The sequence below is a fragment of the Pseudophryne corroboree genome, chromosome 7 (assembly GCF_028390025.1).
Source record: "Pseudophryne corroboree isolate aPseCor3 chromosome 7, aPseCor3.hap2, whole genome shotgun sequence".
NCBI classification, from domain to species: domain Eukaryota; kingdom Metazoa; phylum Chordata; class Amphibia; order Anura; family Myobatrachidae; genus Pseudophryne; species Pseudophryne corroboree.
The window spans coordinates 147,041,327-147,066,903 of NC_086450.1; the positions used below are offsets into that span (position 1 = coordinate 147,041,327).

At 46.8% G+C, this 25,577-nt stretch overlaps 1 protein-coding gene and 1 long non-coding RNA gene across 3 annotated transcripts in view; one reads left to right on the forward strand and one right to left on the reverse strand.

The window, feature by feature from the left end:
* LOC134944829 (uncharacterized) overlaps positions 1-21,228 on the reverse strand; it is a 58,385-nt gene extending 37,157 nt beyond the window's left edge. The window contains exons 1-2 of the long non-coding RNA XR_010181962.1: positions 20,620-21,228; positions 1,610-1,699 (exon numbers count right to left, since the gene is read on the reverse strand). This is a non-coding gene — a long non-coding RNA (uncharacterized LOC134944829). The remainder of the gene's footprint in view (positions 1-1,609; positions 1,700-20,619) is intronic.
* THSD7B (thrombospondin type 1 domain containing 7B) overlaps positions 1-25,577 on the forward strand; it is a 1,210,507-nt gene that overhangs the window by 17,095 nt on the left and 1,167,835 nt on the right. The gene's annotated exons all lie outside the window — the stretch shown is intronic.

Below are 25,577 nucleotides of genomic sequence, written 5' to 3' on the forward strand. Positions count from 1 at the left end.
CGCATGGGGAAATGGGAGGACAGTAGCAGATCCCTCTGATGTCTGCTGTGGTCACTTGTACAGCCAGGGGATACTTAATATTTGCTGGTACCTCTGTAGACATTCATTGATAAATAGGCCCCCTTTGTCAACATGGGTGGATGCTATCTGTGCCAGGTAATTTACTGTATTTACAGTATCTCCATGGTGGGTGGGAAGTTATGAGACCTCCTCTCATCCACTGCTCTGCTTAACAGAGCAAGCAGAGAACAGATACTGTGCGCATGTGTGCAGTGCCTATCACAGGAGAGAGGGACTAGAGGTATGCTCCGCAGCTAGCAGACCACTCGGCATGTTCTCAGCGTGACAAAAACAGTGGGTGTTGCTTGCAGGTATGACATTTCCTGCAAAACCTAGACCCTTACAGCGAGACCACGCTCCTTTGTAACCGGCGAAGTAAGCAATTATTTTATGTTTTAATGGCTTAATATATGTTTTATTTTTATTGCTAATTATGCACCTGTAAAAGGTTTTTTTTCTGTTAGAATTGCTGTCTATTGCAATCCATTTTCAGGCTTTGGAGGTCTATTTATTTAAAAGTTGTACTAACTTTATTTGTATCGCTGCTTGACACGATAATACATTCTTGTTGCATCTCAATTCATCAATACAGGACTCTAGTTGGAGCTGCAGTGAAAAGAAAACCCCACTGCTTTGCTGTGTTTGTTCTTTTATTAAAATATGAGTAAACTTATATCAAATGTATGCATTTCAAGGCTGCAATACATATACCATTATATTTGTTTTGAATATGAGGATGGACATTTGTATAGAAAAGATAATGGTTACATTATCAAACAAGTCCTACATATAAACAAACAGAGAAATGTAAGCTATCGAAGGTGAATGTTGAGCTCCAAAAGACATCTAAGAAAACATTTTCAAACAGAATTCCAAGATGTCTAAACATAAGGGGGAGGGAGGGGAGGGAAGAAGGGGGGAGAAGGAAGAAAAGAAAGGGAAGAACGAAACAGAGACCAAGGAAGGGGAGGAAAACTGATCCAAATGATACAATAAATGCTAGTGAAAACCAGAGCCACACCCAGTCAGGGTGGAGGGAAAACCCTGTTATAGAGGAGGATGTATTTCAGTAATTCTAAGAGGCCGAAACACTATAAAAATATGGGGAAACCTAAGGAATCAAAGGAGGGCTAAGGACAATAGTGTCCTTAAAGGCTGGAGAGTCTTTAAAGTCCTGTTTTGAATAAATTTTGTTCTTTATAAAAAATAAAAAAAATTGTTATATTTCACAGCCTGAAGAGGTCCTTCAGTCTACAGATGTGTCCTCATACATCTAGCTTCAATATGGGTGTGGATCATTGGGTCAACCAAAATAGGTAGGTCTACAGTCAATAGGTATACCCCATATGGTCAACATGCAATATGTCAACAGGGTCAAAAGGTCGTCTGGGTTAATAGGTCAATATGTAAAAGGTAGCCAGTACAAAAGGTCAACAAGGAAATGGTCGACCCAAAAAAAGGTTGACACAAGTTTTATGGGGGGTTTTTTAGGTGTCATTTTCTATGTTTAACCACATGTGACCCCAATTAGTGTACCGTTTTCGCTTACCACGCTTCGAGAATGGTGCCTCACTCCACTACCGCTGCCCTCGCACAGGTTACTATTCGTAGTCCACATGAATGGAAAATGATGAAAAAGCTGAAAAACATTAAAGGAATAAAAACTAAAAGTGTTGACCATATATGTGTTGACCATTGTCATGTCGACCACTTGAGCCTGTCAAACTAATGCATGTTGACTTCATGGGGTCGACTTACAATAATTTTCTGTCAACCTATCATACGGATCCCCCTCAATACCCCGCAAAGTAGAAGTGTGCTGCTAGGGCCCATACAACTCAGCTAGCGTCATGAAAATGTGTCTTAGTCGCAATGCAATGTGACTAGGTCACACCGGGAGACTGTGCTGATTAACTTGATACAGTATGCAACACTTGTATATCTGTGCGCGACTGAGTCTGTATACAAAGCATAACAGAGCTTGGCAATGAAGAAAGCTGTGGCCAATGCATTATAGCAATTCGTATACACATTCAGATACTCAGTCACACAGAAATGTGCAAGTGCCATATACTGTATCAAATTGATCAGATAAGTCTCCTGGTGTGTCCTAGTTACATTGTGACTCCATACACACGGAGCGATATAGCTAAGCTATCGCTCAGAAAGTTAATGCATATCGCTCTGTGTGTACACAGGCAGCGATAGCAATGCGCGTCCCCGCCAGGTCGCTATCGCTGCTAAAAATAGACTGTGCAGGCAAATCAATTTTGGCTAGGTCGCTGGAAAAGAAAAAGCATCCCCTTGCTTAAATGAGTTAGCCAAAATCGCTTGCACACTTAGTCAAAATCGCTGGAAAAGTTAGTCAAAATCTCCTACTGCCAGTTCAAGGGAAAACACTCAGTCAAAATCTCTCATAGTTAAAATCTCTCCGTGTGTATGCGCCTTAAGACATATTTTCGGCTAAAAAGACCCCCGCAGCTAGCAGAGTCTCAAGGGACCTGGCGCACCGAAAGGGGATGTTAGGTGTGACTGCAGCAATGATGTATGAGGACACATCTGTACCTGGGGAACAGGGGTGTATCTAGGGGTCCGAGCGCCCCTGGCAAAATAAGGGGCTGGCGCCCCCTACACACATTTGAAATAAGGTGTGAGTATTGGAAATGGGGCATGGTCTTGTGGAGGAAGGGCGTAGACACAATAGTACTTCCAATTCAAATTATGCCACACAGTAGTGTCCCTTATTCACATTACACCGCACAGTAGTGTCTCGTATTTACGTTACACCATCCCTCCCCCCTAACCCACCTTTCCCCCAGCCTCTTCAGTAGTGCCTAACCGTAACCCACCCTTCCTAATCTCACTCCCTGCACCTAACCCTAACCCTCCCATGCGGCTTGCCAGTGGAGACTTTGGCACCAACTCGATCCGGATTTTGGCATTCTGCATCGCTATCTATGTTGGGATGCCAGCATCAGCAATTCGAGCAGTTTCGGGATGCTGGCATCAGCTTTCCGACCGCCGGGATGCCAAACGCCTTAATGTCTCATATGTCAAACCTGCCTGAACTTCCCCCTTCCCTTACTTACCCCCTTGCACCTCTCATGCCCTCTGTTCCTCTTTAGCCCTGTAGTTTTCACTGCCTCATTCCATCTCTGTCTCACCCCTGCACCTCTCTCACTCCCTCCCTCTATCACCCATGTACCTCACTCCCTCCTTCCATCTCTCACACCTCTTCTTCACTCCCTCCTTCCATCTCTCACACCTCTTCTTCACTCCCACCTTCCGTCTCCCCTGCACCTCGCACCCACCTTCCATCTCCCACACCTGTACCTTGGTCCTACCTTCTATCTACCCTACACCTCGCTCCCACCTTCCATGTCTCACACCTGTACCTTGCTCCCACCTTCTATCCCCCACACCTGCACTTCACTCCCACCTTCCATGTCTCACCTTGGTCCCAGCTTCCATCTCCCCTGCACCTCACTCCCACTTTCCATCTCTCCCACCTGCACCTTGCTCCCTCAGACAGATTATTTTCCCCTAGTACAGGGATCCCCTTTCCTTTCAGACACATTATCTCCTTTAGCACAGAATAGGCTCCTCCTCCCAATATAGAAGAGTCCCCCATCCCCCTGAGACAGATCATTCCCCTATCAGCCAGTACAGCTCACACACAAAACCTTCTCCTGGTATGTGGTGTCTGCTACATTGGCAGGTTAGGAATCACGGCGGACAGTGTCACAACGTGAGCCGGGAAGAGATGGTACCCACACATTGTGACTGCATAGTGTGTATTATGTGTAATTAGTCAGCAAGTGCTGGCCAGGGCTGGTTCTATATTAAATATTTGTGCAGTGTCTGACTAGGCATGTGGGGGGTGCCCAACATCAGGGTGTGCCTGTGCACACATGCCACCCACCGTGTGCATGCCTATGCCCCCTCCCCCATAGCAGAGCAATTATCCCCCCGAGCCCACATTACCCATGTGTCTCTGCCTCATGCCCTACACCCTAATAGCAGATTTATCAGCTGCTCCTACACCCTCATGTCTCCCCAATAACAGTGTCATATTCCCCTGTGCCCCAACTTTCCATAGTTCTCCCCCTCATAGCAGTATCATTACCCCCTTTCCCTTAATCCCCATAGGTCTCCCACTCCCACATTGCAGTATCATTACCCCCTTTCCCCTACTCCCCATAGGTCTCCCACTCCCACATATTAGTGTCATTACCCCCTCTTCCCCCACTCTTCATTGGTCTCCCCCACATAGCAGTGTCATTACCCCCCTTCCCCCACACCCCATAGGCATACATGCCTACTTTGCTGCCCCCACCTCCGGGAAGGAGGCAACGTTGTAGGTGCATGGGGGCATGCCCGTCGGCATGATGGGCTGTCTAGGGGGTGTGTGGTCAGTCAATGTGGGCTGTCCGGGGGCATGATTACTGGGAAATGGGCAGTCCGGGGGGGGGGGCGTGGTATCACGATCGCGTTATCATGGCTCCGCCCCCTGCTATACAGTGCCGAGAAAATAGGTGCTGTATAGCAGGGGCGGAGCTACGATGACTCGATTCAACCCGAATCGTGTCATCAGATTCCCTCAGACCGCCCACCTGTTCCTGCTGTGGGCGGCCAAAGCAGGGTGCGGAGGGCCTGACAGGGAAAACGGGAGGCTTGCCCACCTTTCCGGGGGGCCGGGAGGGTGACCTAATTTTCGGGTGCCTCCCGGCCATTCCGGGATGGTAGGCAAGTATGCCCGTAGGTTTCCCACTCCCACACAGCAGTGTCAGTACCCCCCTTCCCCCACTCCTCATAGGTCTCCCCCCCCCCCCCCCCCCCATAGCAGTGTTATTAGCCACCTTCCTCTCCCCATAAGTCCCCCGTTACCCCATCCATATCTTGCCTTTGTGCTGTGATGCTGCAGTGCTGGGGCAGGGTCCTGGCTCCGCAGGCTCAGTGCCTGGCTTCCTCTGCAGCTGCCGTCTGTGCTCAGCCACAGTGCAGTCAGAAAGTGAAAGTAAAGTCACTTCCTACCTGTGTGAGCAGAGATCCGCCTCTGTGTGCTGCTGCTGCCTCTGCCTCTGTCCTAACTCACCTCTCTCCTCCTGGCTGTGATAAAAAAGCTGTCCCTAGCCTTGGGAATGGATGCCCCATGGCATTCTAGGTGCCCTAGGCATTTGCCTATAATGCCTATTGGCTAGGGCCGGCTCTGGGTGAGAGTCTGTTACTACCGGTGTCCGTCAGCACCGCACTGCACTGTTGATCAGACTAGTGTCCAGCAGCACCGCACTTGTAATCAGACTCAAAATAAGCTACAGCTCCCAGCAGGCCTTGCTCCCAGCAGCATGGCCTGCTGGGAGCTGTAGTTTATTTGCGGTGTTGACAGACACTAGTCTGATCAACAGTGCGGTGCTGACGGACACCAGCACCGCGCCGGCAGTAACAGACTCTCACCAGATACAGTCTGATACCGCTTTCACATCGCAAACCCTGCTTTTAAAACGTTTCTTGAAATGGGTCTTAAAACGGGTCTGAGCAGTTAAACCCCCTTCACATCGCATGTTGTAACCGGTATATTACCATTTCATTACCGTTTTGGTACCTTTCACACTGAACCCGTTTTCACCCATAGAAAACAGTGGTTGTCATTTTAAATGGACTTTTCTGGCCCACACAAAATTATTAATAATTATTAATTATTTATTAATAATTTGGCTAGTCGTACGATGGAACCCAGCAGCTTCAAGCATCTTTACCATGTTTTTGAAGATTACTGCATCCTTCACTGTCCCAGTGATTTGTCTACATATTTCTTCATCCCCTCTCATCCTAAGCAGCTCCCTAACCTCCTCATTACTCCAATTTGCCATTTTAAACTGTATTCTGTATAATAAAACGCTTCTTCACTCTCATGTGTTTCCTCCAGTTTATTTCCTGCTTCTGCCTGGTGACATCACGCATGGAGACAGCCTATCACCTTCTGTGGTTTGGAAATACCGTTTGAGCCTTTCACATTGCACAATTAAATGGGTCTGAACCGTGTAGGACCCTGCTTTTTAACCGTTTTAAAATACTGGTATTCTGTAACCGGTAAATTCAATGTGGCGCTCTCACACCGCAGCTAGAACCGTTTTGGAAGGCTTAAAAACCATCAATTTACCGGGTTATAGCTGCAGTGTGAAAGGGGTATAACAGTACTACTCTTCTACCCTTTGGCCATGGGTGGCCCTGCCAGTAGGTGCCCCCTCCTTGCCTAGCGTCCCTGGCAAGTGCCATCCTGGCCAATGGGTAGATACGCCCCTGTTAGGGAACCTATAAGGGTGTAATGGTAACAGGTTCTAAGCCTACTGTAAATTCTACTGAATTCTCTGCAGATACTGTCTTCAGTGCTTCAAATTTAGGTCAATATATGCTACAAAAGCAGCCTCTTCTGTAACGTATTTACCAAGGATGCTGTAATTTCAAGATTGCCAACTTGTTTCATTACATTGCTATCAGAATTCTAATTTTCAGCTCTCCTTTCTCTTCAAAGCATCGTATGCATAAACCATGCTGTATGTGATTAAGGCTGTAACTGGGTATAAATAAGCCTTAGGTATTATCTGTTCTAGAGAAGAAAATCCTCACTCATGAAGAGAAAGCAAAAAAAGGAAGTATTGTAGTAAGGGGTGGTAAATAACCCCACCCCTGACCCACCCAAACTCTGACTTTTACTTGCCCAACCTTATTTTTTATTATTTATTTATTACCAGTTATTTATATAGAGCACACATATTCCGCAGCGCTTTACAGAGAATATTTTGACCATTCACATCAGTCCCTGCCCCAGTGGAGCTTACAATCTATATTCCCTACCACATGTACACACAGACACATTCACTAGGGTTAATTAACCTATCAGTATATTTTTGGAATGCTGGAGGAAACTGGAGAACCCGGAGGAAACCCACGCAAGTACAGGGAGAATATACAAACTCCAAATCCAGGTTCTCATAAGGTTCCTTGTGCTTCCCGTTATATCTACCTCTTTTATGGTCCATAACTAGAAACAATGGGGGTCATTCCGAGTTGATCGCACGCTGCAACTTTTTGCAGCCCGTGCGATCTACTGGACGCTGCCTATGGGGGAGTGTTTTTTTGCATAACAAGGCTGCGATTGCTTGTGCAGCCCTGCTATGCAAAAAAGTTTTGTGCAGAACAAGACCAGGGTATGAGCTACTTACCCTGTGCGATGAATCCAGCGTTGATGGTCCTGGAATTGACATCAGACATCCACCCTCCAAATGCCTGGACATGCCTGCGTTCGCTGCACCACTCCCATAAAACGGTCAGTTGTCGCCCCGGAACGCCTTCCTCCTGTCAATCTTCTTTCAGTTGCCGTTGCGACCGCTTTCTTCGCTAGCGGCGTTGCGACAAAGCGCAGCGTGCGATCGGGTCGGAATGACCCCCTATAGGTCTACTCGATCTACATTGTAGGAACTACCACTGCATTTTATTGCCCCTTTGTGATTTTTACAGAGTATGAGATACATTTACTAATTACTTATACTTTGTGAGTCCTCCACTTTTAAAGAAAATCCTCACCATAGTGATGACCAACATTTTCACAAGTAGTCAGTGGAATAATCTCCCCATTCTCCATTTGGGCAGAAAATACTGTGCATTTTCCCAGTGGAATTTGGCTTTGTGTGCCGCACGGAATATCCTAGTTTTTGTGCTTCAACCACACTACAAAACAGAATGAATGCACACTGTCATCATCCCAGCTCTGTTAGATGACATACAGTATGCTGCAAATACAGAAAGCAGAAAAGACATACTCAGTCACTACAGTGAAGTATGCCATTACACGGAATTGCAAAGCAAAACAGATATTTGAAAATCATACTGCTGGACCTTTGCAGTGAAATACATTTCTGCCTTATTATATTCCTCCTTATCTACACTTATCTTAACCCCAATGTATTCATTACATGCACATAAACTCTTTATTTAGGGCTGACTTATGTTCAGTAGAGACAATGGAGCTAATTCAGACCTGATCGCTGCTGTGCATTTTCGCACAACAGCGATCAGGTCTGAACTGCGCATGCCAGACAGCCGTCAACTGTCTCAGTCCTGCGATCGCCTCTGCCTGATTGACAGGCAGAGGAGTTCGCTGGGCGGGAGGGAGAGGGGCGGCGGCATTTGGATGCTGTTTTAGGGGCAGCGGTCCTTGCAACGCCTTCCACGTGACTTCACAAGCAGTCACTGCAACCCTCACAGCGACGGGTAGCTCCCTGCCAGCGCGCAGGAGATGCACTGGTGGGGAGGTACTCTTCAAGTACAAAAGCATGTCATTGTCCCCCTGTGTGGCTGCCAGCGCTCCTGTACAGCCGCAGGGAGGAGACTTGAAAGTGGGTGTGGTCATAGCGAGATCTTTCTCCCCATAGGTGCTGGCTGTTGTGGGTGCTGTATATCACATAGCAGCACCCACAGCTGCCATCCAGCACCTGGCAGAGACTTCTTCCTGCGAGCACACGCTCCCACCCTCAAATCCCCTCTTCCCTGCCATAGTGTGGATGCAGACTGTAGCAGCTGCTGCATGTTACAAATGTACCACTATGCAGTCACCAGTGCCCCCTGTGTGGCCCCCTCTACAGCATTTTTTAAATAGGGTCCGCTGTCTCACCTTCTCCAGATTGGCCATGCCCCCTCTCAGTACTGTGGCCTGTGACCACTCTATATGGCCCTGCCTGCAGCATTATCCTCCCACCAATGTTTTAATTTTCCATCACCCCTATATTCTTAAGCCCCATGGCCATAGATCTCTGTTAAAGCATGGCACCCAACCCTTTAGTGACAAAAGATGTATTGCCTCACCCCCAACCCCCAAGTAACCATATCCTTGTACTGTTACACCCCCCCCCCCATCTGCCATACCATCTCATGTACATTGTGCAGATCCATTGCACATAGGCTTTCAGATAGGCTTTCAGATCCAGGCTGCTGAGTATCACTCAGCTGCTCCTGTAATATTGTATTAATTAATTGCAGTGATGAATGATTTCCTGGGACTAGTCATTACATGATTATCAATAGTGAAAATTCTGTGTAACGCCCACAAATCTGGTGCCGGAACTTAAAACTGAATGTGGGTATAAAATAAACCTGGTTTGTTTAAGATCAGAGAGATAGACCAGCTTTACCCCTCCAACACAATGACCATATACGTTACAGGATCCAACTCCAGTTTATTATTATATGCTAAAGGTGACATTGACAGAATATGTAACAATTATATTTAGAACTCTTTGTTTGAATGCACAACAGGAACCTTGGAAATAAGCTGGCGTTGTCTTTATATAACACAGTCTAAACCTGTCTTTGTAGTAAGAAGCACACAGGTATATAAGCTTTAACAGGCACTGCTGGGCGGATCTTGCATAAACAGTCTATAATAACCCAGCCTTTGTAGTTAGAAACACTCAGGTGTATACATTTTAACAGGCACCGCTGGCAGAGCTTGCATAAATAATAAACCCGCCTTTGTAGTAAGAAGCACACAGGTATATAAGCTTTGACAGGCACTGCTGGGCGGAGCTTGCATAAACAGTCAACAATAAACCCGCCTTTGTAATAAGCACACAGGTATATAAGCTTTGACAGACACTGCTGGGGGGAGCTTGCATAAACAGTCGATAATAACCCATCCTTTGTAGTAAGAATCACACAGGTATATACGTTTTGACAGGCCCACCTTTGTAATATAGCAGACAGGTTCATGAAGCTATGCGTAATCTCTTCATGTCCTACTGGGAAAAATTCTCGGTGCATGGGGGGCATGGCTTCTGGGCGAACTCGGTGCTTTGGACCAGATACATTGACGATATACTCTTAATTTTGAAGGGGGATTGTGAAGTTTTGGAAAAATTTTGCACACACTTAAACAACAATGACAAAAATATAGAGCTTACATTTCAGATTAGTGATCAATCAGTGAACTTTCTGGACCTGACGATATATGTAGAGGATAACCATATGTTTACAAAAACTTATAATAAACCTACAGACTGTAATTCATACATTAATTCAGGCAGTAATCACCATCATAACTGGTTGGCATCAATTCCGAGTAGCCAGTTTAACCGATTGAGACAAAATTGAACAAAGTTGGAAGATTATATGGAACAAGGGACAAAAGTAAAAAAGCAATTTGTCCACAAAGGTTATGATAGAACACGCATAAATGATGATTTTGAAAGATTTAAGAATCAAGATAGATAAGATATAATAAAAGTCAATTGGGAAAAATAAAAAATTAAAAAGGATCTTGGCATTCCATTTATTAAAAAATTTAATAGCCAACATAAGGATCTAGAAAGAATTATTACAAAACATTGGACAATTTTACTGAAGGATTCAGTGATTAGAGAATATGTAAACGACAAACCAACTTTCATATACGCAGAGCGGGGAATATAAGGAATCAAATAGTTAAGAGTGCGATTCAAGAACCAAGTATCCAAAGGCCAATCAAATCAAAGGGATTTTATCTTTGTGGATCATGCACAATGTGTAAAAACTGTAGAAGTGAAGAAAGAGTCATCACAAAATATATATACACAAACAAAAATAAGGAATATACAATTAGTGACTTCATAACCTGTCATAGTAAAAATGTTATTTACCTGCTCGAATGTTCTTGTCATAAGCAATATGTGGGAAGAACAGGAAGAAGGTTAAAAGAAAGGATGGCCGAACATCTTCGTAATATAAGAAAGGGGATATTAACCCATAATGTATCGGCACATTTTAAAAATTCTCATGATTGTCAACCATCACACTTGGCATCTTTCTGCGGTAAAAAAAAAGGCATTTTGTTTCCCACAGCACCCTGAATGATAACAGTAACCAGATGTAAATCCCAACAATATTAGAATTCAGAGATCTCGGTTACATATATTTGCACAATGATTGGGGTGGTATCCGGACTCGAGGTCGACAACAAAAAGGTCGACACACCTTAGGTCGATGCCAATTGGTCGACACACCTTAGGTTGAATTAGGAGCATGTGACGAGCGCTACTGTTTGTAAGTTAAAATATATATTTGCCATGGGTAATATATGTGTAAAAAGTGGCCACTTTTTACACATATATTACCCATGGCAAATATATATTTTAACTTATAAACAGTAGCGCTCGTCACATGCTCCTAATTGTACCAATTTTAAACTGAGCAGCTTTTAGTCACATACAGCGCAGTTGTCACATATATTCTACTACACCTTAGGTTGACATGGACAAAAGGTCGACATGGACAAAAGGTCGACAGGAACAAGATCGACATGGAAAAAGGTCGACATGAGTTTTTCACATTTTTTTTCTTTTTTGGAACTTTTTCATACTTAACGATCCACGTGGACTACGATTGAAACGGTAATCTGTGCCGAGCGAAGTGGAGCGGAGCGAAGGCACCATGCCCGAAGCATGGCGAGCGAAGCGAGCCATGCGAGGGGACGCGGTGCACTAATTGGGGTTCCCGGTCACTCTACGAAGAAAACGACACCAAAAAAACATAAGAAACTCATGTTGACCTTTTTCCATGTCGACCTTGTTCCTGTCGACCTTTTGTCCACGTCGACCTAAGGTGTGTCGACCAATTGGTGTCGACCTAAGATGTGTCGACCTTTTTGTTGTCGACCTGGAGTCCCAGACCCGATAGGGGTAATGGAGGTGTGAGGTGTGGTGCCTCTGGACTGGCTGAGCTGGATTGCTTAAGTGTGGCATACCTTTACATTCTATTAACACTTTTCACACAATAATTTCTTTAACACTATTTCTCCATTTTAATTACATCTCATTTTTGTATCATCTTCTTTATAGCTTCGGCTTCCTAACACTAATTTATTAACACTATAGTTTTTCACTGGTATGCTGTCCTGGGTTTTCTGGCTTAAGATGGTGTTTTGGGGTGCCACACCCTGCACCTAGATATAACGCTAGAGACCCCAAATATACAGAGATGCCTTGATGCGGCTTTGGGGCTTATTCATACATTTGCGCAAATATATGTAACCGAGATCTCTGAATTCTAATATTGTGTGGTTTTTACATCTGGTTACTGTTATTATTCAGGGTGCTGGGGGAAACAAAATGCCTTTTTTTTTTCTTAGTTAGAAATACCCCTCCCTTTCAAGCACCTGAATGATATCACTAAGCTAATTGAGCATCTGCCACATTATATATATATTTCTGCGGTATCCAGGTTATTAATGGCAATTGGAGAAAAAATGACCTAGAAGAAAATTTGCCAAAAACAGAAATGAGAGCTATTTTTAATTTGGGAACCTTACAACCAGGAGGTCTAAAATAAGAATTTACTCACCGGTAATTCTATTTCTCGTAGTCCGTAGTGGATGCTGGGGACTCCGTCAGGACCATGGGGAATAGCGGCTCCGCAGGAGACAGGGCACAAAATTTAAAAGTTTGACCACTAGGTGGTGTGTACTGGCTCCTCCCCCTATGACCCTCCTCCAAGCCTCAGTTAGGATACTGTGCCCGGACGAGCGTACACAATAAGGAAGGATTTTGAATCCCGGGTAAGACTCATACCAGCCACACCAATCACACCGTACAACTTGTGATCTGAACCCAGTTAACAGTATGATAACGTAGGAGCCTCTGAAAAGATGGCTCACAACAATAAACAACCCGATTTTTTTGTAACAATAACTATGTACAAGTATTGCAGACAATCCGCACTTGGGATGGGCGCCCAGCATCCACTACGGACTACGAGAAATAGAATTACCGGTGAGTAAATTCTTATTTTCTCTGACGTCCTAGTGGATGCTGGGGACTCCGTCAGGACCATGGGGATTATACCAAAGCTCCCAAACGGGCGGGAGAGTGCGGATGACTCTGCAGCACCGAATGAGAGAACTCCAGGTCCTCCTTAGCCAGGGTATCAAATTTGTAGAATTTTACAAACGTGTTCTCCCCTGACCACGTAGCTGCTCGGCAGAGTTGTAATGCCGAGACCCCTCGGGCAGCCGCCCAAGATGAGCCCACCTTCCTTGTGGAGTGGGCATTGACAGATTTAGGCTGTGGCAGGCCTGCCACAGAATGTGCCAGTTGAATTGTGCTACAAATCCAACGAGCAATCGTCTGCTTAGAAGCAGGAGCACCCAGCTTGTTGGGTGCATACAGTATAAACAGCGAGTCAGATTTTCTGATACCAGCCGTCCTTGAAATATATATTTTCAATGCTCTGACAACGTCCAGCAACTTGGAATCCTCCAAATCGCTAGTAGCCGCAGGCACCACAATAGGCTGGTTCAGGTGAAACGCTGATACCACCTTAGGCAGAAAATGAGGACGCGTCCTCAATTCTGCCCTGTCCGAATGGAAAATCAGATATGGGCTTTTATACGATAAAGCCGCCAATTCCGACACTCTCCTGGCTGAAGCCAGGGCCAGTAGCATGGTTACTTTCCATGTAAGATATTTCAAATCTACCGATTTGAGTGGCTCAAACCAATGGGATTTGAGAAAATCCAAAACTACATTGAGATCCCACGGTGCCACTGGGGGCACAACCGGGGGCTGTATACTGTATGTAGTACTCCTTTTACAAAAGTCTGGACTTCAGGAACTGAAGCCAATTCTTTCTGGAAGAAAATCGACAGGGCCGAAATTTGAACCTTAATGGACCCTAATTTGAGGCCCATAGACAATCCTGTTTGCAGGAAATGTAGGAATCGACCCAGTTGAAATTCCTCTGTCGGGGCCTTCCTGGCCTCACACCATGCAACATATTTTCTCCAAATGCGGTGATAATGTTGTGCAGTCACCTCCTTCCTGGCTTTGACCAGGGTAGGGATGACCTCTTCCGGAATGCCTTTTTCCCTTAGGATCCGGCGTTCAACCGCCATGCCGTCAAACACAGCCGCGGTATCATGTCCACCATTGGTCTTTCCCAATGGACTACAATCATGTGGTGAACACTGCTGACAGTGCTATCACATGATTTTCCGCCCAGCGAAGAATCCTTGCAGCTTCTGCCATTGCCCTCCTGCTTCTTGTGCCGCCCTGTCTGTTTACGTGGGCGACTGCCGTGATGTTGTCCGACTGGATCAACACCGGCTGACCCTGAAGCAGAGGTTTTGCCAGGCTTAGAGCATTGTAGATTGCTCTTAGTTCCAGTATATTTATGTGAAGAGACGTTTCCAGGCTTGACCACACGCCCTGGAAGTTTCTTCCTTGTGTGACCGCTCCCCAGCCTCTCAGGCTGGCATCCGTGGTCACTAGGACCCAGTTCTGTATGCCGAATCTGCGGCCCTCTAACAGATGAGCACTCTGCAACCACCATAGCAGAGAGACCCTTGTCCTTGTCGACAATTTTATCCGCTGATGCATCTGCAGATGCGATCCGGACCATTTGTCTAGCAGATCCCACTGAAAAATTTGTGCATGGAATCTGCCGAATGGAATCGCTTCGTAAGAAGCCACCATTTTTCCCAGGACTCTTGTGCATTGATGCACAGACACTGTCCCTGGTTTTAGGAGGTTCCTGACGAGTTCGGATAGCTCCCTGGCTTTCTCCTCCGGAAGAAATACCTTTTTCTGAACAGTGTCCAGAATCATCCCTAGGAACAGCAGACGTGTCGTCGGGATCAGTTGGGATTTTGGAAAATTCAGAATCCACCCGTGCTGTTGGAGCACTACTTGAGTTAGTGCTACTCCGACCTCCAGCTGTTCTCTGGATCTTGCCCTTATCAGGAGATCGTCCAAGTAAGGGATAATTAATACGCCTTCTCTTCGAAGAAGGATCATCATTTCGGCCATTACCTTGGTAAAGACCCTGGGTGCCGTGGACAATCCAAACGGCAGCGTCTGAAACTGATAATGACAGTTTTGTACCACGAACCTGAGGTACCCTTGGTGTGAAGGGCAAATTGGGACATGAAGGTAAGCATCCTTGATGTCCAAGGACACCATAAAATCCCCTTCTTCCAGATTCGCTATCACTGCTCTGAGTGACTCCATCTTGAACTTGAATCTTTGTATGTACAGGTTCAGAGATTTCAGATTTAGAATAGGTCTTACCGAGCCGTCCGGCTTCGGTACCACAAATAGCGTGGAGTAATACCCCTTTCCCTGTTGTAGAAGGGGTACCTTGATTATCACCTGCTGAGAATACAGCTTGTGAATGGCTTCCAATACCGTCGCCCTGTCTGAGGGAGACGTTGGCAAAGCAGATTTTAGGAACCGGCGAGGGGGAGACTTCTCGAATTCCAACCTGTAACCCTGAGATACTACCTGCAGGATCCAGGGGTCCACCTGCGAGTGAGCCCACTGTGCGCTGAAATTCTTGAGGCGACCCCCCACCGCCCCTGAGTCCGCTTGTAAGGTCCCAGCGTCATGCTGAGGCCTTTGCAGAAGCCGGGGAGGACTTCTGCTCTTGGGAAGGGGCTGCTTGCTGCAGTCTCTTACCCTTTCCTTTGCCTCGGGGCAAATATGAATGTCCTTTTGCTCGCTTGTTCTTATAGGAACGAAAGGACTGCGGCTGAAAAGACTGCGTCATTTTCTGCTGGGAGGGGACTTGAGGTAAAAAGGTGGACTTCCCGGCTGTTGCCGTGGCTACCAAATCCGATAGACCGACCCCAAATAATTCCTCCCCTTTATACGGCAATACTTCCATATGCCGTTTGGAATCCGCATCGCCTGACCACTGTCGTGTCCATAGACCTGGCAGATATGGACATCGCACTTACTCTTGATGCAAGAGTGCAGATATCCCTCTGTGCATCTCGCATATAAAGGAATGCATCCTTTAATTGCTCTATAGTCAATAAAATACTGTCCCTATCCAGGGTATCAATATTTTCAGTCAGGGAATCCGACCAAGCCACCCCAGCACTGCACATCCAGGCTGAGGCGATTGCTGGTCGCAGTATAACACCAGTATGTGTGTATATACTTTTTAGAGTATTTTCCAGCCTCCTATCAGCTGGATCCTTGAGGGCGGCCGTATCAGGAGACGGTAACGCCACTTGTTTGGATAAACGTGTGAGCGCCTTGTCCACCCTAGGGGGTGTTTCCCAGCGCGCCCTAACCTCTGGCGGGAAAGGGTATAACGCTAATAACTTCTTTGAAATTAGCAGTTTTTTATCAGGGGTAACCCACGCTTCATCACACACGTCATTCAATTCCTCTGATTCAGGAAAAACTACAGGTAGTTTTTTCAGACCCCACATAATACCCCTTTTTGTGGTACTTGCAGTATCAGAGATATGCTAGGCCTCCTTCATTGCCGTGATCATATAACGTGTGGCCCTACTGGAAAATACGTTCGTTTCTTCACCGTCGACACTAGATTCGGTGTCCGTGTCTGGGTCGACCGACTGAGGCAAAGGGCGTTTTACAGCCCCTGACGGTGTTTGAGACGCCTGTACAGGTACTAACTGGTTTGCCGGTCGTCTCATGTCGTCAACCGACTTTTGCAGCGTGCTGACATTATCACGTAATTCCATAAACAAAGCCATCCATTCCGGTGTCGACTCCCTAGGGGGTGACATCACCATTACCGGCAATTGCTCCGCCTCCACACCAACATCGTCCTCATACATGTCGATACACACGTACCGACACACAGCAGACACACAGGGAATGCTCTGATAGAAGACAGGACCCCACTAGCCCTTTGGGGAGACAGAGGGAGAGTTTTCCAGCACACACCAAAGCGCTATAATTATATAGGAACAACCTTATATAAGTGTTGTTTCCTTATAGCTGCTTAAATATATATAATATCGCCAAAAAATGCCCCCCCTCTCTGTTTTTTTACCCTGTTTCTGTAGTGCAGTGCAGGGGAGAGCCTGGGAGCCTTCCTAGCAGCGGAGCTGTGTAGGAAAATGGCGCTGTGTGCTGAGGAGATAGGCCCCGCCCCCTATTCCGGCGGGCTCTTCTCCCAGTTTTTCTGAGACCTGGCAGGGGTGAAATACATCCATATAGCCTCATGGACTATATGTGATGTATTCTTTTTAGCCAGAAAGGTATTAACATTGCTGCCCAGGGCGCCCCCCCCAGCGCCCTGCACCCTCAGTGACCGCCGGTGTGAAGTGTGCCTGAGCGCAATGGCGCACAGCTGCAGTGCTGTGCGCTACCTCATGAAGACTGAAAAGCCTTCAGCCGCCGGTTTCTGGACCTCTTCTTACTTCGGCATCTGCAAGGGGGTCGGCGGCGCGGCTCCGGTGACCCATCCAGGCTGTACCTGTGATCGTCCCTCTGGAGCTAGTGTCCAGTAGCCTAAGAAGCAAATCCATCCTGCACGCAGGTGAGTTCACTTCTTCTCCCCTAGGTCCCTCGTTGCAGTGAGCCTGTTGCCAGCAGGACTCACTGAAAATAATAAAACTATCAAAACTTTTACTCTAAGCAGCTCTTTATGAGAGCCACCTAGATTGCACCCTGCTCGGACGGGCACAAAAACCTAACTGAGGCTTGGAGGAGGGTCATAGGGGGAGGAGCCAGTACACACCACCTAGTGGTCAAACTTTTAAATTTTGTGCCCTGTCTCCTGCGGAGCCGCTATTCCCCATGGTCCTGACGGAGTCCCCAGCATCCACTAGGACATCAGAGAAATGTAGATTGAGACAAAGTGGTTTCAATAAAAGGACAGTCTCCTTTATTATAGAATATTGATAGAAAGAATTTAATCTAATTAATTCCCACATTAGTAGTTCTAACTCTAGATGGGTATAATAGGCTTAGAAACTTCATTCATTGGTCTCTTTAAGATAACCCATACAGTATTATTGTATATTGTACATTGGTCTGTAACTTGTTGATGTTACACCCCCATAGTTTTGCATTCTATATATATATTGACCCATGTAGGCTTCCTCATAATCCGTAAGTCTTGTGTGATTGCAGGCGGGATGCACTCCAATACAGGTGGAACGCAAGCAGGCCGTAGATTATGGTATTAAATATAATGTGCTTTTAAGTGGTTTGTGCTAGTGTTATAACTAAGTACAACCCACGATCAAAATATTTTATTGTATCTTTTTAGGAACGAGATAACATATGTTCCATGGAGATTTGTCCCGACTCGGGTTCCGGCCCTCATTCCGAGTTGTTCGCTCGGTATTTTTCATCGCATCGCAGTGAAAATCCGCTTAGTACGCATGCGCAATGTTCGCACTGCGACTGCGCCAAGTAACTTTACTATGAAAAAAGTATTTTTACTCACGGCTTTTTCTTCACTCCGGCGATCGTAATGTGATTGACAGGAAATGGGTGTTACTGGGCGGAAACACGGCGTTTCGGGGGCGTGTGGCTGAAAACGCTACCGTTTCCGGAAAAAACGCTGGAGTGGCCGGGGAAACGGTGGGAGTGCCTGGGCGAACGCTGGGTGTGTTTGTGACGTCAACCAGGAACGACAAGCACTGAACTGATCGCACAGGCAGAGTAAGTCTGGAGCTACTCAGAAACTGCTAAGTAGTTAGTAATCGCAATATTGCGCATACATCGGTCGCAATTTTAAAAAGCTAAGATTCACTCCCAGTAGGCGGCGGCTTAGCGTGTGTAACTCTGCTAAATTCGCCTTGCGACCGATCAACTCGGAATGAGGGCCTCCGTACGAATCCGGAAGTCTAGCGCTGCCGGAAGCGGGATGCGTTCCAGCAGTGGTGGAACACATACTGGTAACATGTGTCTAAATACATAAACAGTGTGGCCTCCAGCAGGATGTGCTCTATAAATAGCGGAGCACATATCCGCGGGTTTAAAAAACATCTTTTTGATAACGGGATTATTTTATTTAACTCCCCTTATATAGGAAGATACTTCCGCTTGTGTGCATCCGGCAGAAGTAGGATGCGTTCCACAAACAGTGGAATGCACGCACAATAATTAAATGAAATATACTTTATGAATGCTGCTCTGTATCTTGAAATTATACTTTAATGGGTGGATCAATTAAGATATACAAGAGGGTAATACCTGTATTATTATACTGGCTGTATTAAAGTAGAATCAGATGATAATTGTATTCCCCCGCCCATAAGGAAGGACGAGTCACTAGAGGGTATAAATTTTATTCCCAGCTCATTCTCTCTTACACCCTGAGGAAGACACACTGTCGAAATGCGTTGGTGGAGAGACTGCTACAGACTTGGTTCACACCCAGCGGCAGCAAAGACCTATTTTACCATCTGTGGGGTGTCAGTCCGGACCTCATACCCCAAACAGGTCAGGTGCGTTTTTTACCATCTGTTCACTATGCACCAGGTGTGACACCAATGTGTGTAACATTTTTATATATTCTGGAAAGTTTTTTTTATATATTTTGTGCTTTATACTAAAAAAGTTTTTATTGTATAATCAATAAATGGGTTTTTACGAAACAATCCTCTCTCCCTATATGCCGTATTAATCATACGGAGGGGAAAGAGGATTATTGGAGAGATTTGGACTATATATGTGTCTCACATTGCATGGGTGACCCTTGAAAAACCCTAATAAGAACACGGGTCGTAGTGGATGCAGAAATATACCGTTATATGTGGATCTTACTTCACTTGGGTGTGAGTATGGTACACTAATTTAAGGATTTCTACGGAAGGTGGGGAGGAGAAACCCCTTTGCCTGCAGCATTCACCAACAGACCTAACCACCATAAAAATCTATGTAATCACAAGGCATAGCTGTGATGTACTAGCATTTAAAAACATTAACCATATAGGAGTGTAACCTCAAAGTAAAACAGTCAGCACCAACTTCCTTAGCGTAACTTCATTAACATAGCATAACATCCATTACAGTAACACAGTAAGCATTGAATGTTTTATGTACATCACTTTCACCACATATTTCCCAACTTCTTTAACAGGCCCTGCGGGGCACAAGTAACTGAGGGGAGCCTTTCCCCTATTCACTATCAAGGTGGGGCACAATTCACTGTGGGGAGCCTACCCCTATATACAATTCTTCAGAGCAGGGCACAAAAGATAATTGGAAACCTTCCCCCCTATTTAACTGACATGAGGAGAGAAGGGGCACAGGCTAATAAGGGGAGCCTACCCCCTTTTTAATCAATCTATTCACCAATGCAGAGTACTGGCAGCGGAAGGGGTTAAATAAGGGCAAGGTAGCTGAGGGGAGTATTTCCCCTATTACTTTTACACCAGAGGGGCCCCTAAAGGGAGAGGGGAGGCTACCCCCTTTACTAATAGAATGAGCCTGGGGCGCAAGGGGAGTCCACCCCTATGGGCGGTATGCAATTCTTTTCACCCCCTACCACACCCATTCTATTTCTGTTAACAGGCGTGGTATAATAATTTCAGCTCGCTTCCCCCCGGGCTAGTAAGGGCACCCAACCCTTTACGCAGCTAAACCAGATTACTATGGGCGCGATATGTGAGATAACGGGGATCACTTTAGAAAGGAGATTGGGCTTGATATATCATTTGAATACCACCCATATCTTTATAAACTGGCCATGGCAGAGTTATGCAGCGGAAGGGCTTACAGGGCAGAGTCTGGCAGCGGAAGGGATAATGGGTCTCCTCACCACAAGCTGCGGCGCTTCTGCCACCTCAGATAGTCTTGGTCTACGGCGCCACCCAGGATGCAGATCACCGCAACGGGGATGCGCTTCTTGTTAAGGCGGCTGTTGTCCAGAAGTCTCCTCCCGATCGCGGTATCCTCGTCTGCTCCGGTTCCAGTCCCTGCGACATCACGGGGTCTCTCTTCTCCAGCCGCGGTGCTCTCCAGTCAGGCTGCCAGAGGTCCTTGCTGGGGTCTTCTTCCCGGGGTCGTCCTTCGCGGTGCGTGCACGACTATCACATGCCGCCCGCTCCTCGGGATCCAGGTCTCTGGACAGCGGCGGCACTTCCCCACGTTCCGTCCCTGCTGGCATTGACGCGGCCAGCCCTTCTCCCTGGACAGGGTCTCCGGCTTTCTCCTCACACTGGTGCTGCGACCTCTCTGGCTCTGTGGCTCTGATTCTCCAGCTGTGATCCACTCAGCTGCTGGGCATCCACCTCTCCATCGCTCTGCTCCGGGCACTACATGCTAGATATCCCAGGTACTCTTTCTCCCATTCCTCCAGGGGACCCCTTCCCGCCCTGGGCTACTCTTTTTATGGGTCCTGGTGCTCTACCACCTGCCTTCTCCTCCACGATGACTGGCTCCCCGGGCCCCAGCAACAGCCCTCCCCCTGGCCACTCTGCCCTGCGACCCAGGGGACCCAATGCACTACTGGGTTTTTTCCCGGGCCAGGGCTGTTGCTGGCCAGAGAGGGACACACCACAAACCAGTGGCGTCAAACTATCCCTGCCAGAGCTGACAGGGTCAACCAAAGTTCAGCCCTGTCATTACTATAGGGCTGTATGGATTTCCCCACATGTATGGGGACAGTATACAACCAGGGGACCCCTGTATATTAAAAAAAAAATGTATGTGTGGGGGTATTACATTTGTTTTAAACTCAGTGCGAGTTCAAAGACCCGTTTGGAGACATTAATCATGCCTCATTAACAAAAGTATAACTTCCAAAATACTGCTCTTTTTCCGGAGCTTCTCGGAAAATATATACTTTTCCCCATTATCTATGCTGTTGCCCGCAGGCTTCTGCCCAGTGTCTCCTCCTCCTGCCCGCAACCTCTGCCCCCGCATATCCGCTCTCTGCACGCAGCCTCTGCCCCATATCTCCCCACTCCCATCCCGCAGACTTCTGCCCAATGTCTCCTCTTCCTGCCCGCAGCCTCTGCCCCATATATCCCTGCCTGCAACCTCTGCACCCATATCACCCATCTCTTCCCGCAGCCCCTGCCACGTACCTCCCCAATTTCTGCCCGCAGACTTCTGCCCAATGTCTCCTCTGCCAGCCACAACCTCTGCCCTATATCTCCCTGCCCACAACTTCTGCACCCGTATTTCCCCTCCAGACCGCAGCCTCTGACCCTTGTCTCCTCTTCCTGCCCGCAATCCCCTGCAGCTTATTGTAACCTCTGCGACCCCAGATCACCCTTCAAACCTTAATTGTAGCCTCTGGTCCCCCAGTCCCTATTCCCCAAAGCTTAAATGTAGCATCTAACCCCTCACCTGCCTGAAGCTTAATTGTAGCCTCTGCATCCCCAGTGCCCCCCCCCCCCCCCCACACACACTCTACTCCCACCAGATGGGAGGGAGCAGTGACACAGCCTCCAAAGGTAAGGCTTAGCCTGTGGGTGCGGTGTAGGGGTGGAGAGAACTGTGGTGGAAGGCCGCCGGAGAGAGTGGTGACAGAGCAGGGACGATCTCTCTCTTGCACTTGTGAAGAGTGTCGGGAGCTGTACGTCATCCTTGGATGGCGAACTCAAGTTCTGGGAAAAAAAGCATTTTCAGAGCTTGATGAATCCATAATTTCTTCATCTCCATACTAAAGTACAGAGACTGTGGAAATTATCAGGGGAGAATTGTAACCAGGATATATCAGTAATATCTCCTGCATTACATGAATGATGAATGAGTCTGACAATTTATACGTAAGTAGGTGAAAATGTTAAATTTCATCTGCTTTTGTTGAAACTTAAGTGATGATTACTAGACCCCACTGTGATAAGTGGAATAAAATGTGTCATTGCTGCATAATAATAAATATTAGGCCTGATTCAGCATGAGTTGTAGCCTTGCTAAAAGTAGCAAAACTACAACTCTTTCCTACCCCCCACCGCTACTATACAATGATGCGCTTGCATGATTAGGGTTGCCCTCTGCCTACGCAGCCTAGCTGGGAAGGCAGTCGGAAGGCATCCATCTTTTGGGTCTCAGCGGCTGCATGTGACGTCACGCAGTGGCTGCGTGTGACGTCATGTAGCCGCAACGGCTTGCAGCGCAAAAATGGTCCGGACACGCCTGTGTTGTCTGGACTGCGCCCACCTAACGGTGCGTCTACACCCCCAAAACACGGTGTAGATGCCCCACACCAGCACTTATTCTGGACAGACATTACAATCCAATTTTCTTAATTACATTTTAACATATTGAAAGGGAGATATTATGACTATATCTTGCCCTAAGTATGAGTGACCAACCTGTAAGAATAATATACGTTACTATACAGGAAGTATAGTTCCGTTTAGATTGAAAGTGTTACTTTTGTTTGATGTCATTTTACTCTTTGAAAATATTTAATATTTTGATTAAGTGATTTTTAAGGAGGTAAGTATGCTTTTACTTTTCAGTATTCAGTGTTTTCATGTCTTATTTACTTTCATTATGACAGCTCACATCAAAATATATAAACACATGCATTAATATTTGTTCTGTGATGTATACTGTTTCCATTAGGGAAAATAATTGCTTCTTTTGGAAATGATGTGTGTGCAGGTGTTGATATTGCAGAGTTACACACCAGCGGATTACTCAAACTATGGGTGTAATTCAGACCTGATCTCTAGGCTGCGTTTTCGTACAGCCTGCGATCAGGTCTGGCCTGCGCATGCGTATGCACCGCAATGCGCAGGCACATCGGTCCGCAGCGGCGGGGGATCGGCTGGTAGCGACGGGATGTGCGAGAAAAGCGATCGCACGGGTGTTCGCAAGGTGATTGACAGGAAGAGGCCATTTGTGGGTGGCAACTGAACGTTTTTAAGGAGTGTCCAGAGAAACGCAGGAGGGACCAGGCGTTTGAAGGGAGGGTTTCTGACGTCAGCTCTGGCCCCGATCATTGCACTGGAAGAGTAAGTCCTGGGTTGTGCAGAGACTGCACAAACTTCTGTTTGTGCAGCTCTCCTGCACATGTGATCACACCCCTGCACAGTGATTTCCCCCTCCCCCTGTAGGCGGCAAATACCTGATCGCAGGGATGCAAAAACGCACCCTAGCGATCAGGTCTGAATTAGGCCTGATGACCAGCCCAGTTACTTAACCTGTGGTGTTGTTTTATTGATAGATAACTGTCACAATTCATGAATGGGTTTGATGGATGTTAACCTGTACTAAGGAATTGGCTGAGACCCAGTACAGAGACGCGGAGTCTAATGTGCCGGCAGTGTTAATCAGGGAACCCACAAGGATGTTTGGGCTTACCTGTACCTGATATGCAGGTCGCAGACCACTAACTGGGTTTCCTAGTACGGGACTGAACTAGAACTGGTGTAGTGATTTGCCGTGAACTGTTAAACATGCGGACAACTGACACAGGGTCGAAACTGGTCGGGTAGGTCAAGGATAAGTATGGATTCAGGAGTAGGCACTAGGATGGCAGGAACCAGGAATGGAGCACAGGGAAGGAAGGCAGGAACTAGTAACGGGGTACAAGGAAGGCAATGATCCAGAAACGGATCACAGGGAGGAAGAACGATGGGATCCACAAGGCTTTACGCTGGAACAAGGTAGTAGAGCCTATACTCTGGTACTGAGAAATGCTCAGAGACAACCTTATATAGGGAGGGATTTCAATTTTGGCATCAGTGTGACATCACACTTTGGTGTGCCTGGCCCTTTAAATTATACACAGAGTGGTGCATCATGGCTGAAGAATCACAGAAGCCAGAGTAGGGGAGTCCACAGGAACTTCAGCAGTGGGCACTGGGGACTCGTCACCCACTGCCCAGCCATCGTCCAGAACCTCAGTGCTGCTGGACCAGGTGAGTGAACGTCAGTGTCCGGCGTGCTGGGACAATAGCAGGTACACTGGTGATAGAGCATAGCTGAAGTGGAGTGGGGTTTCATGCAGTTCACCAGCTGCTGAGTGTATACTGCCTGCGGGTAGTGGTGCAGGGATGCAGGAACAGCTTTATCACAGGCATTAACCAGGTCTTTTATAGGACCTAAGTAGGAGACATCTTTCTCCCACCATGTTACTCTACACAGAGTAAATGTAAGCTGCTCAGTAGTGATTTTGGTGGCCATTTTGGAAAAAGACATGAAGCCTCCATGGAGGACAGGAAGACTGGAGTCTGCACAGTAGCACACTCATTTTTCAGCAGCATATTGATAGGAAACTTTTATACAGAGATACAGATGTGTCCTTATAGAGCGTTGCCATGATGCGTATGCATGGGTGCAAAGATCACGGGAATGCTATGCTGTGGCAGACCGCATACGCTTGCACCTTCAGTTCTACCATGAAATGCGTATGGATCACAGGTGCAAGTGTACGTGTGCCGCCAACTCCTCGCCATTCTCATGCCACGATGCGTACATAACGGGGCAATGTTCTATAAGTACACATCTGTATGGGGGATCCAAATGCAATGGGGAAAACCTCAAGTAGTTTTCACAGATTTTACTGCAAATTCACTTTGGTGCAGATCACCCTCAGAGAAATGATGAAGAATCCCATGTCCAGAGACAGATGTGCACATTTGGACCACATCTGGATCATGGTTTTCACTGATATGACAGAGAGGAGACAGACTAGCAGAGGAGAACCCCGTAATCGCACAGGAACGTATTATGGGGGGCATGCTGAGGTGACCCATCATGTATCGCGTCCATATTACTACTAGTATATATAATATTATTTATATACTATAGTAA